Here is a 15,912-nt window from a genome sequence, read left to right as displayed (position 1 = left end):
CGTTCGCGCATGCGTTGGAATGTACTCACAAAAATTTCAGCCATTTTGCACCAGCGGTTTTTCTTTGACAGTCGTTGTAGTGAGTCGATGCGACTGATTTTGTGAAAATGGATAAAATTAAATATCGAGCTGTCATTAGATATTTGTTTTTGAAAGGCAATACGCCTTTGCAAATTAAAGACAAGTTGGACGCTTTGTACAGGGACTCTGCACCATCATGTACCACCATCAAATTTTGAGCAGCTGAATTTAAACATGGTCGTACCAGCTTGGTTGACGATGAACGTTCGGGAAGGCGAACGAAAACATTGCTTAAGTTCACCAAATGGTGCTAGAGAACCATTGAATGAATTTTAGAGAGATAGCAGAGGCTATGAGCTTATCAAAAGAACGTGTTTGCCACATATTGTTTGAAAATTTAGGGATGAGAAAGCTGACCATGCGCTGGGTGCCGTGATTTCTCACTCTGGACCAAAAACGTGTTTGGATGAACATGTGCAAAGCTCTGTTGGCGCAGTTTAGGCACAATAAATCAGAGTTTTGGCACCGATTAATTACTGTGGATAAAACTTATATACACCATTACACCCCAGAAACAAAAACACACAGTGAAAACAGTGGACTGCGAAAGAAGAATCGGCTCCAAAAAAGGCAAAGACAGTTCCTTCGGCTGGGAAAGTGATGGCAACTGTTTTCTGGGATAGTCATGGAGTTATCTTCATAGATTTTCTTGAAAAAGGAAAAACTATTACAGGAGCATACTACGCGACATTACTTGACAAGGTGAAAGCGGAAATTGAGGAAAAACGGCCCCATTTGCAGAAGAAGAAAATTCTGTTTCACCAGGACAATGCGCCAGCCCACACCTCAGCGGTTGCCATGGTGAAAATCCATGAACTGCGGTTTGAATTGCTTGACCACCCTCCTTACTCACCAGATCTAGCCCCAACCCACTTTTTTTTGTTCCCTCAGCTAAAAGTTGAGCTCGGAGGACAGAAATTTTCAACAAATGAAGAGGCCATCACACTATGAACAACTATTTTGAAGAGAAAGAGACCAACTTTTTTTTTTGGATAGGTTAAAGCATCACTGGGAGAAGTGTATACAATTACAAGGAGATTATGTTGAAAAATAAAAATAAATTTGAAGAAAAAATGTCTTATTTCTTTGTTAGGTTGAAAACTTTTCAGACTACCCTCGTATTATTGTGATCTAGAGGCGTCTCTATATTCACTGCTGGGTTCCATATTAGGACATGCTACACTATGCTGACAAGGAAAGAAACCCCACCTAGGACCCTTTGTAACAAAGTGTTTGGTATTCATAGATGGTTGATACCAATGATATCAGTAAGTCCAGAAAGTACCTAAGATTTTTGCAATGTCTCACTGTAATTGTGGGATTAATAGACAAATACTTTTCTAACATGGGGTCTGTCAATATTGGCCAATGTTTGGAAACAATCTGTCCCAGAATCTGGCCACAGTGAATAAAAATTAGTAATTAATCTCACCTTACTATTGACCAGTGGTATAGATTTAGAAAATAATATATCATGACAACTTATGTTCTTTGCTCTATATGACCTATATGCTCTATTTAAGGGACTGCAGTTATATCCATGTTCGAGAAATGTCATATAGTTGAACAAATACATCTCATATGTTAATATTGTGCCATAGGGATTTCATCAAAAATACATTATCAATGGACTGCTTCCAAAGAATATTCTTGTTAGATGTCATTCTATTAAAGAACAGAAAACATCTTACTACTTCCTCCCCTTTTCACATTGTCATATTTACAGTGCATGTCTTTTGTTATTATCCTTCTTCTCTTATGTTATTGTGCATGTGCAAGTGTTGTTTTATGATGCGGCTGATGGATATTATGTCACCATGTTGCTTTGTGATGACATGGTGCGTCATTATGCATCAGCACTTTTTGTACAGTACGATCGTTCGTTTTGTTATACACTTTATGTGATTGGTTAATATTACTATAGTTTTACCATTAGCCACCTTTTAGTCTGCTATGTTCATTATATGCTGCGTTGCATACTCGTTCTGGAAGTCTTACCAAGACTCTGCTGTTGTCCTCATGTTTTTATGTATATTCATTTTTTTGTATTGAATAAAATAGTTTTTTTTTGTTGGGATTACGTACTTTAAATTAGATCGCCACTCTACCAGGACTGAAAGCTTCCCATACTTAAAGAGAGTACTTTTATGTGATCCATAATAAATTTAGCAATGTTAGGAAGTGTTTTCATCAAATGCATTTTCCTTCTGATTCTAAACTATTGAGGAATAATATATACCGCATATCCAATGTATTTCTTAAGAGTGCAATAAAATGTCAGTTCACTTTTACAGCATAATCTTCCCGGACTATTCGTCCATTTAATTCTGCTCTGACATCTCTGTATTTACATTTTTAGATTACTTTCTCTTCTTTAGAGCTTTCTTTTAAAAAACACACTCAAAAACATAAAACATCAACTTTAGTACTGAAAATCTGGAGATTTGTCATAGTGTTTTATTGGAAAGGTATGCTATTAAGCCCATTTACAGCTTTCATAGCCTGCTACATATTGCTATACTTATCTGTGCTGGAGAGTCTCTTTTTACGGCATTTTTCCATTCCTAATGATAAATTGGATTTAACCAGTTCTTACTCACCATTTGTTTGTTTAAAGGGGTATTCCCATCTCAAGGATTCATTCTAAACTGATGGTAGCTTATATAAGTTCAAGAGGTTTCCAAAATTTATTGTTTCAGAAATGCTCTTTCATTTACCTGCTATATTAACCCCTTAAGGACCAGGCCATTTTTTGGTTTTGCATTTTCGTTTTTCCCTCCTCACATTTCAAGAGCCATAACTTTTTCATTTTTCAGTTCACAGAGTCACATGATGGCTTATTGTTTGCGGGACAAATTGTACTTTGTAATGGCACCATTCAATATGCTGTGCAATGTACTGGGAAGCTGGAAAAAAATTCAGAATGAGGTGCAATTGGAGAAAAAATGCACTTGCGCCATTTTCTTATGGGTTTAATTTTTACAGCGTTCACTGTTTGGTACAAATGACATGTTACCTGTGTTCTACGTGTCAGTACGAACGCGGTGATACCAAATTTATATAGTATTTGAAATGTTTTGATACTTTTAAAAAAATGATAAACTTTGCAAAATAGAAAAAAAAATTTGTGTCATCATGTTCTAACACCTGTAACTTTTTCATATTTCCATGTATGGAGCTGGTTTTGGTGTCTTTTTATGCGGGACAAGATGACATTTCTATTGATACCATTTAGGGAAAGATCTGATGGTTTGATCACTTTTTATTCAATTTTTTATAGGAGGCAAAGTGTTGAAAAAAACGCTTTTTGGCTGTTTTTATTTTTTTTGCCGCTACGCCGTTCGTAGTACGGGATAAATGTTTTAATATTCTAATAGTTTGGGCATTTTGGAGCGCGGGGATACCTAATATGTTTATGTTTAATGTTCTTTATTTACTTTTATAGCTAATCTAGGGAAAGGGGGGTGATTTGAACGTTTATATTTTTTTATTTTTTTTATTTTTTTAATACTTTTAAAAACTTTTTTTTTTCTTGTGTTACATTTATGATCAGACCCCTTAGGTACCTTGAAACCTAGGGGGTCTGATCGCTCATACTATTCACTGCAATACTATTCACTGCGTACTATACTACTACGATGCCTCTGGCATCGTCTAATAGATCTAGTGCAGAGACAAGCCTGGAAGCCTTCAATAGGCTTCCGGCTGTCATAGCAACCGATCACCGCCCTCATGTGACGTTCAGGAGGGCGGCGATCGGCGAAACATGACGGCGCCCGTGCCGCCGGCGCCGTTTACACACTGCGGTCACGTTTGACCACAGTGTGTTAAGGGTTAACAGCAGCGATCGGCTCGGGCACCGACCGCTGCTGTTAGTGGCAGGTCCTGGCTGCATCAGCCTGGCTGGCTTATACAGCCGGCATCTGCCCTGTATGGAGCGAGCTCAGCGTGTGAGCTCGCTCCATACATCCCCATGCGACCCATGACGTACAGTTACGTCAAGGGTCGCTAAGGGGTTAAATTATTCCTCCACATTGTTTATATAACGTTGTTAAGGAACCCGGCCTGTATCTTTCCTTATCTAGCATTATAGGGTGGATGACATGAGTCATTGCTCTCTGGAGGGGAGGGGGGCTTAGTTCCTAGATCATGTTTGTTCTCAGAGCTGTTATCTCTTCGTCTCTTAGGTCTGGGTAGTCAGGTCAGCTAATTTACAGTTTGCTGATAAGGACTTGGACAGTGACTAATGATATTTCAGTTTTTCCTTTTTAATAAATTTGTAACAATATCTACATTTCTGGGGGGTTTTGTCAAGTTGGGGGGCTGTGTTCATTAATGAGAAATAAAATGAACTTTTGGCTGCAATGAAACAAAGTGAAAAATTTAAAGGTGTCTGAAACCTTTCCATACCCATTGTACATTTACTATGCATATTATTATAGATTTCTAGCAATGGTAAGGGCAATGTCTATATCTACAGTCTGACGTATGTGTGGTCCAGTGCTGGTCTTGAGTAGCATTAAAATACAACCTGCACTGAAGGGGGATTGACTCATCCGCCATAGGAATACTAATAAATAAAACTTTACTTTTATTGGATATACTTTAAAACTGGACACAAACAAAAGTATAAAACCATATCCCTCACCAATACCCGCTATATACAAGGTGAGCGATCCATAGGGAGAGGAGGTACTGCACTAATACACCCTGCAAGTCAAACCTCACTCACTCCCTAATTGCAAACGATAGCCACCAGCAACTCCACAGATTTGAATATGAACAAGACCATAGCGTATAGGCTCAATGGAATGCTCCCTCACCCCTCTGAGGCTACTGGCCTAACGCCACACCAACAGAGAAGGGAGGTACCATCGGCCAGGTCACTGTTTAAATTGTCCGTGTGTGGGTGGTATCACTGACATATTAGTTTGACCCTACGCGTTTCTTCTCTATGGGAGAGAATCATCAGGGGTCTATCTGTAAGGTCCTCACCCCAAGAACACATACACAGTATTCAGACAGAAAGCGGTAAATGGTCTGACCACTAGCAGGACCGCCACTAAATTGTTCAGCGGTGAATAGCCCTGCTCCCTTCCAGGTATTTAAAGAGGACCTTTCATCAGATCGGGCACATGCAGTTTTATATACTGCTGGAAAGCTGACAGTGCGCTGAATTCAGCGCACTGTCGGCTTTCCCGATCTGTGCCCGGTGTAAAGCGCTATTGGTCCCGGTACCGTAGGGCTTTACAGTCAGAAGGGCGTTTCTGACACTTAGCTAGTTACGCCCTTCTGCCCAGCAGCGCCTATCGCGCTGTGCTCTAAGACTGGGGAGGAACTCCCCCCTCCTGCTCCTGATAATACTCGTCTATGGACGAGCACTGGGAGCAGAGGGTGGGGGCGTTCCTCCCCGCTCACACAGTACAGCGCGATAGGCGCTGCTGGGCAGAAGGGCATCCCTGGCTAACTGTCAGAAACGCCCTTCTGACACTAAAGCGCTACGGTACCGGGACCGATAGCGCTTTACACCGGGCACAGATCGGGAAAGCCAACAGTGCGCTGAATTCAGCGCACTGTCAGCTTTCCAGCAGTATATAAAACTGCATGTGCCCGATCAGATGAAAGGTCCTCTTTAAGTCACTTCCCACTCCCTCCATCATCGCAATAGCCAATCAGCTTCATTGGCCGATCACACCTTCTCAAAGACGTAACATCCAGTCAGTCTTCCCTCAGTCACGGGCGCATCCCACCTACAATCTCATTGTGCGACGCCGACAATCCCTTACTAGGATACACGCTTGCGGCATATCAGATAATATAGCGCGATGTTCGCGCATGCGCCCGATCAAAATAAATGAACCTTCGTTCCTTCACTGAGCGCTCCATACAAAGTATCCTCTCCAATCTCCCTGCGTATGCGCCGGGACTTATACACTTGGAGCTACTTATATATCGCCCGTAAAGTCCCACGTTCATGCATCTAGCAGAGGAGTGAACTTCCTAGTGTGTTTATCTATTCTTGACTCATCGTATCTCTGAGTATTTATTTCAACTTCTGGTTAACCCTCAAGAGTGTCTCCAATAACATATATCAGTATATAACTGACAATAGAGATGTCTCTCCATCACTACTCCCACTGTCATCTCTGCATTCTGTTGATACAGTGTATCTAACGTACCAGTCAACTCAGGTAGGTATCCAATCCTATACTGGTGTGATATAAACGTCATCAGAAGTATGTATCATTTGCAAAGTAGCAACATTAAGTGGCATTTTTAGAACAATCTCATCTTTCTTTATTGTTATTGGTACCTCCCGTGTCTACCGATTCGTAATATACTACATGTCATGAACCCAGCACCATCTGGGTGTGATCGTTAGATGATGGATATAGGCTAAAGGGGTAAGTGTAACAATTACAGGGTAAATGACAACAAAGTTGCCCAATTGTAGGAAAGGTGTCATGGTGTCTTATCACCTATATCAAGTCTCCAGGATCCCCCTTTGTGTACTCAGAGCCTAGATCACCAGTCCACCGGATCTGACTAAAACCACACAGAAATATAGATGTTATAGCTGTAAAAATACGGGTAATGCTAGATGCACATACTTAGATCCAGGTCACTACAGGAGAAGTGGGAAAAAGAATTGACTAGTAGTTCATTAAAGCTTATGCAGATACTCTTAGAAGAAGAAAAAGGTTTTTTGAAAACGTTAGAGACAGAGCTGAATGGTGAAAGAGAAAAAGCTAAATTGTTATCTGAATTACCAGGCTTTGAAAACAAAGATAAAAATCTCCAACAAAACATAGAGAGATTTAGTTCTCAAATTAAAGAGAGAAAGCATTTCCAATTTAGGAGAGATCTAGAGGAGTTCAGGGAGAAAAAAGCCTACGAGGTTATTAACAATCGGGAGGGGGGGGGGGGACCAGGAACAGGGACCCATCGACCTCAGAAGGCGAAACTACTGACTCTGAAACATCTGGTAATAGAGGACGTGAACTGGAAAGGGAGGATAGATCAAGAACTAGACAGAACCCTAGAAGTCAATCACGTGGCAGACGTGGTCGAGGTAGAGGAAACAACAGGGGAAATTTTTTAGATCAAAACCCCCCAATCTCCAAATATTTACTGAGGGGGAGGAAGGAGAATTAGGTAGTATGTGTTGGCCTGTACAACGTTTTGGGGGAAAGCCTTATATTACAGACAAGGAAAAGGCTGAGCGTACGGGGGCTATGGAGCAAACTGGTAGGACAGGTGAGATGTAAATCTGTAACCTGTCATCTCACACATTCACTAAGGCTGAGGAAGATCTCCTCAAAAAAGGTCTCTCTTATGTGCCTACGGTCAGGTTTGATGGTTTCAATTGGACAAAGGATGTTCATTTATTCGCCCGTAAGTTAAAGTGGCGAAAATTCCATGCCAGGAGAATACGTGAAAAATGTGAAAGGGAAGGGAGCAGGGCTATTCACCGCTGAACAATTTAGTGGCGGTCCTGCTAGCGGTCAGACCATTTACCGCTTTCTGTCTGGGTCAAACTAATAAGTCAGTGATACCACCCACACACGGACAATTTGAACAGTGACCTGGCCGATGGTACCTCCCTTCTCTGTTGGTGTGGCGTTAGGCCAGTAGCCTCAGAGGGGTGAGGGAGCATTCCATTGAGCCTTTACGCTATGGTCTTGTTCATATTCAAATCTGTGGAGTTGCTGGTGGCTATCATTTGCAATTAGGGAGTGAGTGAGGTTTGACTTGCAGGGTCTATTAGTGCAGTACCTCCTCTCCCTATGGATCGCTCACCTTGTATATAGCGGGTATTGGTGAGGGACATGGTTTTATACTTTTGTTTGTGTCCAGTTTTAAAGTATATCCAATAAAAGTAAAGTTTTATTTATTAGTATTCCTATGGTGGATGAGTCAATCCCCCTTCAGTGCAGATTGTAAAAAGGAATAATTGAATCCAATTTCAGAGAATTTAGCATTAAAATACAACTCCCATTTTACTTGGTTTTTTGCTATTGTGTTGGGTACACGGTGAACAATTTTGTTATATACTTTATTAACCTATCAAACTACCTTTTAATATAAAACAAGATGTACTCATTAGAAATGCTCTAACTACATATTGCCAGGAAAACTGTCTGTTCACTCGTACTCAATGCAGTATGTCAAATAGCTGTATCTCCAGTTTTATAACATCTAGGTGGTGGTTTGTAGTCATCTGGAATTAGTATGATGGAAGAAGATGAATTCCAATGGCTCATAAATCCAGGTGTTAGATTGGGTCCTTTTGTCAATGATCTGAATTTTGTCATCAGCTTGAATTCCCAGATTTTTCTTTTGCCAACATTCTTCTAGACACCTTTTAGAATTAGGAGTTTTATGCAGTGGCGTAACTACAGGCTAAGGAGTCAAATCATCCTTAGTGTGGTTAGGGTAATCTGTGGGTCTCCTTAGCGCTCACGGCTGGACTCGGCATGACAGGTTTCCGTCTTCTGCATGCAGAAGACGGAAACCTGATAACGGAGACCTGAACGCTGGTGTGAACAATTGTGGATAATATTGTGGACTATTATATTTTAATGGTTCCGTACACACGGTCGTTGTTTTTGCGGCCGTGTGTCCAGGCCAAATTGAAGAGCTGCAAATTATGGAGCAAGTTCTATAGCTGTCCTATACCTAGACCTTTCATGTCCTCTGAGATGGGTGGTATTATATACCACTAGAAATACTGAATTCACTGCGCTGCCAGCTTTCATGGTATGGGCCCTGGTGATGGAGATATCGGTGCCATTAATTTCGGCAGCAATATCTCTCCACTGTCAGAAGAGCGGGTCTTAGGTTCCATTCACATGGAGGAAAATGTCGTTTTATTTGGCACTGAATTTTCCACGTTGAAAAAAACGCCTCCCATTGAATTCAATGGGTTCCGGTAGCTTTTTTTTTTTCCACTAGCAGAAAATTCTGCTAGTGGAAAAAAAGCTAGTGGCACTCATTGAAGTCAATGGGAGGCTTTTTTTTGAGCACTGAAAATAGCAGTCAGCGGCTGATGTGACAGTATTTAGTCCTGGTAGGTTAGAGAGGGTGGTTTTTGTGTGTTTTTTTTTTAATTTTTTTTATTAAAATGCATGGGACTGCATAAATTGTAGGGCTGCTTTATTCATGGGACTGCCTGCAGGATGGAGCTGAAGCAGGCAGAGAGGATAGTGCTGTCTGCATGCAGTCCCATGTTGTAGGTGGGGGAGGGGAAAGGGGTAAAGATTTTTACATGAGACTGCATATTGGGAGGTGGCTAAAGGGAAAAAGAGAAGCTGTACATGTGTAGTGTGTGGTGATGTGGAAATTAGGGGGTATTCACACGGAGTAAAGTGGTGCTGATTCTGCCATGATAACTCGTGGCAGAATCAGCGCTGATAAAAGAATCCCATTGATTTCAATGTGTTCCGCGTGGAAAACAAAACCTATTGAAGTCAATGGGAGTCTTTATAAGCTGTGTCTGCCGCGAGTTATCATGGCAGAAACAGCACCACTTTACTCCGTGTGAATGCCCCCTTGTATTGGAGTACGTGTATAGGCAGGTGATAGGTAGGGGAATTAGATGTATGGATGTGATGTACAAGGGACACTAGCTTCACACCTGTGATTGTGTTTCCATTCGTTGGGTCCACTTGCGGACTTGAAAAACAGAAACCCAATCCACTTAAAAAACGGAAACCCTTTCGTCTCACTGTTTTTTTTAAGTAGAATGGGAAGAGATGGAGGGGGAAATGAAACTGGGGAAAGATGAAGGGGGCACTTAAACTGGAGGGACATTAAATTTGGGACAACTGGAGGGAGCATTAAACTGTGAAGGCAGCTGGACCTGTCTGCCTCTACTTGCCCCCAGTTTAATGTCCCACTTCATCTGCCATTAATTTACTGTCCTCCTCCAACTACCCCCACTGCTAATGTCCCCCTCCAGCTGCCCAGTTTCATGTCCCCTCTAGTTTCCACCAGTTTAAACAGGGGCACCAGGAGAGGGACCTAATACTGTGGGGCATTATAATGTGGGGACATATAATGTACGGGTGACTGTAGGAGGATTATACTGTGTAGGAGCCCATGAAAAATGAATGAAAATGGGTGGAGTCAACATAAAAGCGGGCGGAGTTATATTTGCCGCGCATTTTGTCCCTCTTTCTGTTCTTCAAAAGTTGGGAGGTATGCTGGTAAGACAATGAAATTGAAAAGAAAGAAGTAAACATGAAGAGAAAGGAAAGAATAAAAAGAAGGAATAAACAAGAGAAGTAAGAAAGAGAAAGAGGAAGATAGGGCAGAATGAAGAAAGGGAAATGTGGGGGGGGGGTGAGGGGGTTGGGCAAGTTCCACTGGGCCATTTCCTATAATCTCAGTTGTATTACTCAACCTTATCTCACTAACGTGTCACCTCATGAACTAATTGCCTTTGTATAGCATCTTGCATATGTTGTGTTGTATTCTCACGCATTCATTTGGAAACGCCTGAAGAAGGAGCGTCGGTTCTTCAAAAACTTGCAGATGTATTTTCTTCTGGTTAGACAATAAAGACATCATACCTACAATATTTTAGTCTTTTTGAATCAAAAGTATTAAATATTGCTTATATACAATGCAAACTTTCCATAGTAACAGCTCGATTACAGGGTTGCTAGGGAGAACGGTACATTCTGTTTTATAATGATAAAGGAAGTTAGATAGGAAAATAAAGTATATTACAAAAATGGTCACGAACCCCCCCCCCCCCCCGATATAATAACGCAAAAAAAAAAGGTTATACTTTAATGCACTCATTTTCTATCTACATTTATCTACATCTGTTAAAGCATTGCTGGGTACAAGTTTGAGGCACATGATATCTGAACATTAAAGGGGCTTTGCCAACATACAACATTTGTGAGTTGAAGTTGTAGAGTAGGAGCATGTGACCGCCTGCTTACTAGTAAAAACTACATTTCCCAGGTATACCTTGCTCTGTGTGCTCTCTAACTGCCGCACTGGCCTAACAGAAATCATTCCTGCACATGCTCCATCTCTTAGGTTTGCACATACATGGTTATGTAACCCTGATCTAATAAGCAGCTATAGGAATGTGAAAGAAACAAACCGGGCACACTAACCCTGAAAGAGGATGGACTACAGGTCATATCTATGGACAATAATGCTCAAACAGTGGTAGTCATAGGATGATTCCATTGGGCATTTCCTAGTGACATTCACTTTTGCTAATTGCTTTCGATAGGTGACAGTGGTATTTTGTAACTTATATGGAATATGATTGTTATTGTGGGGATACCCCTTTAATTGAATGTAGGATCTGTAAGGTATCTTTTAAACTTTTAACTTAGACTTTCTACACATTTTCATACATTTTCACTATAATTTGTGAATTTTACCGTTATACACACAATATAACATATAAATTGAAAATTTCAGACACTTGTTTTTCTACCCTGGAAATTCTCTTTGAATATATTGGTCAAAAATTCTAAATCATTGCACAAATAATATTTTCAATACCATGCTGAAACAAAAGTTTAATTCAGGGAAAACGTTTAATCCGTGTGTGCGTGGGCAGAGGCAAGCCAGATTTATAAACTCACCCTATGAGTCCTGGCAAGCATTAATATTGCTTTTTATACAAAAATTCTTCATTAGTTTATAGAAAACGATATATTGCTGAGCTCAGCACCTCTCTCCAGTCAATCATATGCAACCTTCAATGTGTGCAGCATAGTGGCAGGCTCGCCAACCTTCTTTATTCATTTGTTCTGAACATGACACTAAATAGGTATAGACAGCCACTTTTTAACTGAAAAATGCAAAGATTAATATAACACATTAAAGACACATACATGGCTTGTTTTTGTAAGACGTGTTGTATTTTTCAGTGTATAATGTTCCAACATGAAAAGTGCTTTAATGTTGCAACATTCTGGTTGAGGCCTCACGTTGCGGAAACACAGCTTTTTTGTTGCATATTTTGTTGCGGTTTCTTGAGCCAAAGCCAGGAGTGGATTGAACAGGAAGTAGAGGTATAAACATTTCCTATATATTTCATAATCCTTTTGTAGCCATTCTTGGCTTTGGGTCAAAAAAACGCAAATTTTTTAAATTTTTTTAAATTGATGGAGCTGTGTGAAGGCCTGCTTTTTTTTTTTTAGAATTAGCTGTAGTTTTTATTGGTACCATTGTTATTTATTGGTGTGTACTTTCATACCATACCAAGCCATTTAATATTCCATATGATATGCTGGTAAACTGGACAAAAATTGAGAATGGGGTGGATTACAAAAAAACTGTGTTTCCACCATTCTCATATGGGTTCTATCTTTATGATGTTCACTGTGGGGGCCCAAAATGACATCACCTATATTCTGCGGGTTGATATGATTACAGCAATACCAAATTTATATAGTTTTTGTCATATTCTAACCTCCCCTTCATCTCTAAACTCTTGGAACGCCTGGTCTATTCTCGTTTAATTCGCTATCTCTCTGCTAACTCTCTGCTTGACCCCTTACAATCTGGCTTCCGCGCTCTGCACTCTACTGAAACGGCTCTCACAAAAGTCTCCAATGATCTCCTAATGGCTAAATCCAATGGTGACTTCTCTCTTCTTATTCTTCTGGACCTCTCTGCAGCTTTTGACACTGTTGACCATCAACTCCTCCTCACTATGCTCCACTCAGTTGGCCTCAATGACACTGCTCTCTCCTGGTTCTCCTCTTATCTCTCAGACCGCACTTTCAGTGTATCATTTGCAGGCTCTGTTTCCTCCCCTCTTTCCCTTGCTGTTGGGGTTCCTCAGGGCTCGGTCCTAGGCCCCCTCCTCATTTCTCTCTACACAGCCCCCATTGGACAAACCATTGCCAGATTTGGCTTCAGGTACCATCTTTATGCTGATGACACCCAATTATACACATCCTTCCGTGACATCACCCCTGCACTCATACAGAACACCAGCAACTGTCTCTCTGCTGTCTCAAATATCATGTCCTCGCTCTATCTGAAACTAAATCTCTCCAAGACTGAACTACTACTGTTTCCACCATCTAATAGATCTGTCCCTGATATATCCATTGCAGTCTCAGGCCTTACTATAACTCCTAGGCAGCAGGCCCGCTGCCTCGGGGTCATGTTTGACGCAGACCTTTCCTTCACCTCTCATATTGAATCACTCGCACGTTCATGTCACCTTCACCTCAAAAACATCTCCAGCCTATTCCTTACCAGAGATACACTAAAGACACTTATTGTCTCTCTGATTCATTCTCGCCTTGACTACTGTAACTCCTTACTAATCGGTCTTCCCCTCACTAAACTCTCCCCTCTACAATCCATTCTGAATGCAGCGGCCAGGCTCATCTATCAGGCGAGACGCTACAGTGATGCCTCTGGTCTGTGCCAGTCACTACACTGGCTGCCTATTCATTATAGAATAAAATATAAAGTTATCACTCTCATCCACAAGGCTCTCCATAATGCCGCACCTCCCTACATTTCCTCCCTCTTCTCTGTCTATCGCCCAACCCGTGCTCTCTGTTCACTCAATGACCTAACAGTTACATCCTCTATTATCAGAACCTCCCACGCTCGTATACAAGACTTCTCCCGAGCTGCACCACTCCTCTGGAATGCTCTACCCCGGACAATCAGATTAACTCCCAATTTCTACAGCTTCAAGTGCAAACTAAAGACGCATCTTTTCAGACAAGCCTATCACAATTTCTAACGTAAACCCTTAACCCTCCTCTGTCCCCGCTCCCACATTACCCCACATGATATGATGTCATCTCAGGATAACTTTATCTGTCCAAGCACCATCCACATGTTAAAGGACACGACTGTTGACGGCTCATAAAGTTTTATGTTTGTGTAATGACAGTCACCTCTATTACAAAAGTGTCTGACCTCTGCATAAGCAATACCGCCCCTGCTACCTCTTGTGTCACCCCCTCTACCTCATAGATTGTAAGCTCTTGCAAGCAGGGCCCTCAGTCCCATTGTGTGAAATGTCTTTCTTTGTAATGTATCTGTCTGTATTTGAACCCTACAAATTGTACAGCGCTGCGGAATATGTTGGCGCTATAGAAATAAAATGTATTATTATTATTATTACCTTAAAAAAAATCCAAAACTTGAACCAAAGAAAAAATAAATTCTTGAAGTCGCCATGTTCTGATGCCAATATTTTTTTTTTTTTATGTTCCTGTATAAGAGACTTCAAAATGCTTTCTTCTTTTTTTGAGGGGCAGATATAATTTTATTTATATTATTTTGAGGGAGCTGGTCAGTGTGACCACAGGACTTCTGGTTTGATGACTGGTTGGTATTCACTTTTTGCTTTATGATGAGCTGATGAGATCCAACCAGATCCAACCACATCGAAACAGCGAGGTCCACAGCTGGGATTCTGTTAATTTTGGAATGGATATACTGGTTTGGTAATAATCATGTTATTAGGCTTATTGAAAAAGTCATGCATGATGTTAAGGGGGCTGTCCTAACAGGCAGTGAACAGAGGCACTGTTTTCCTAATTACATCCTGGGAAACAGATTTGCATATTCCCGATGAAATATGTGTGAGGTTGGTATCTTTATTGCACATTGCACTGGTGCACTTATATCTGTGGTTATGACTTGCTGCCCTTTGGGTTTATTTATTTTATGAATTTATTTAATATTTATTTATATGAACTTTAATAATTTGTTTCTTATTTTTGATGTATAGTTATTTATATCATGATCGTGTGGACTGAGACCTACACACACACACACATATATATATATATATATATATATATATATATATATATATATAAAAACTATTAAAAATAATAATAAAAAAAAACTATCTGGAACAGTGTGGTACACAGGAATGGAAACTCATAATTACATCAAAATTTAGCACATGATAAGTATATATATATATATATATATATATATACATATATATATATATATATATATATATATATATATATATATATATACTTATCATGTGCTAAATTTTGATGTAATTATGAGTTTCCATTCCTGTGTACCACACTGTTCCAGATAGTTTTTTTTATTATTATTTTTAATAGTTTTTATGCTAATATTCTTGCAACATTATCAAATGGAATTTGATGGAATTGGAATCTATATGTATAAAACTCAAAATCTGTAGTGGTCTGCTCTATACAAATCCACAGTTCTTGCCCGATTTGGCTGAAATTTGGCATGCCCCCTCTCTACCCACAGGAGCAGAATACTGCGCACGTTACATCTCGCTAGCATCCCCCGTCTTGAGATTGGGGCCCCTAAATTTTACTTTAGCTAGCATAACCAACAATGTAACATATTTTCCATGAGCGAAGCTGCAGGTATTCTACTAGTTATTTAATAAAGATAAATTTTGGATCACATATTATTTATTGGTTTTGAGAACAATTATTGTTTTTCTGTGTTATAAACAGGCCTGGGAGCTTTCAATAGGACCTTTCAGCTGTCAGTATATTGGTGCCCTTGCACCACTGGTATATGGATGCCTCAGTCACATTTGATTGAGGAATTTAAACGGTTAATGCCCACCATTTTAGCAGTGCAATACAGTGGAGACCTGATGTCTATGTCATCTGCTGAGTAGCTGCCATGTTTAAAGACCCAACATCCACCATAATAGTATGGTGGGTTTTGGAAAAGGAGTAAGGATGTAGGCTAGGCTAGTCATTAAGGCTTGGTGACTTTTTCCATTTTTGCCTTCCAATATTCATATCTACTTTATTTCTCAGTCAGCACAGCCATATGAGGGATTATTCTTTGCATGGTGAA

The sequence above is a fragment of the Leptodactylus fuscus genome, chromosome 3, assembly GCF_031893055.1.
Source record: "Leptodactylus fuscus isolate aLepFus1 chromosome 3, aLepFus1.hap2, whole genome shotgun sequence".
Taxonomy (NCBI): Eukaryota; Metazoa; Chordata; class Amphibia; order Anura; family Leptodactylidae; genus Leptodactylus; species Leptodactylus fuscus.
The sequence above is the reverse complement of the archived record's forward strand: the minus strand, read 5'-3'. Positions refer to the sequence as shown.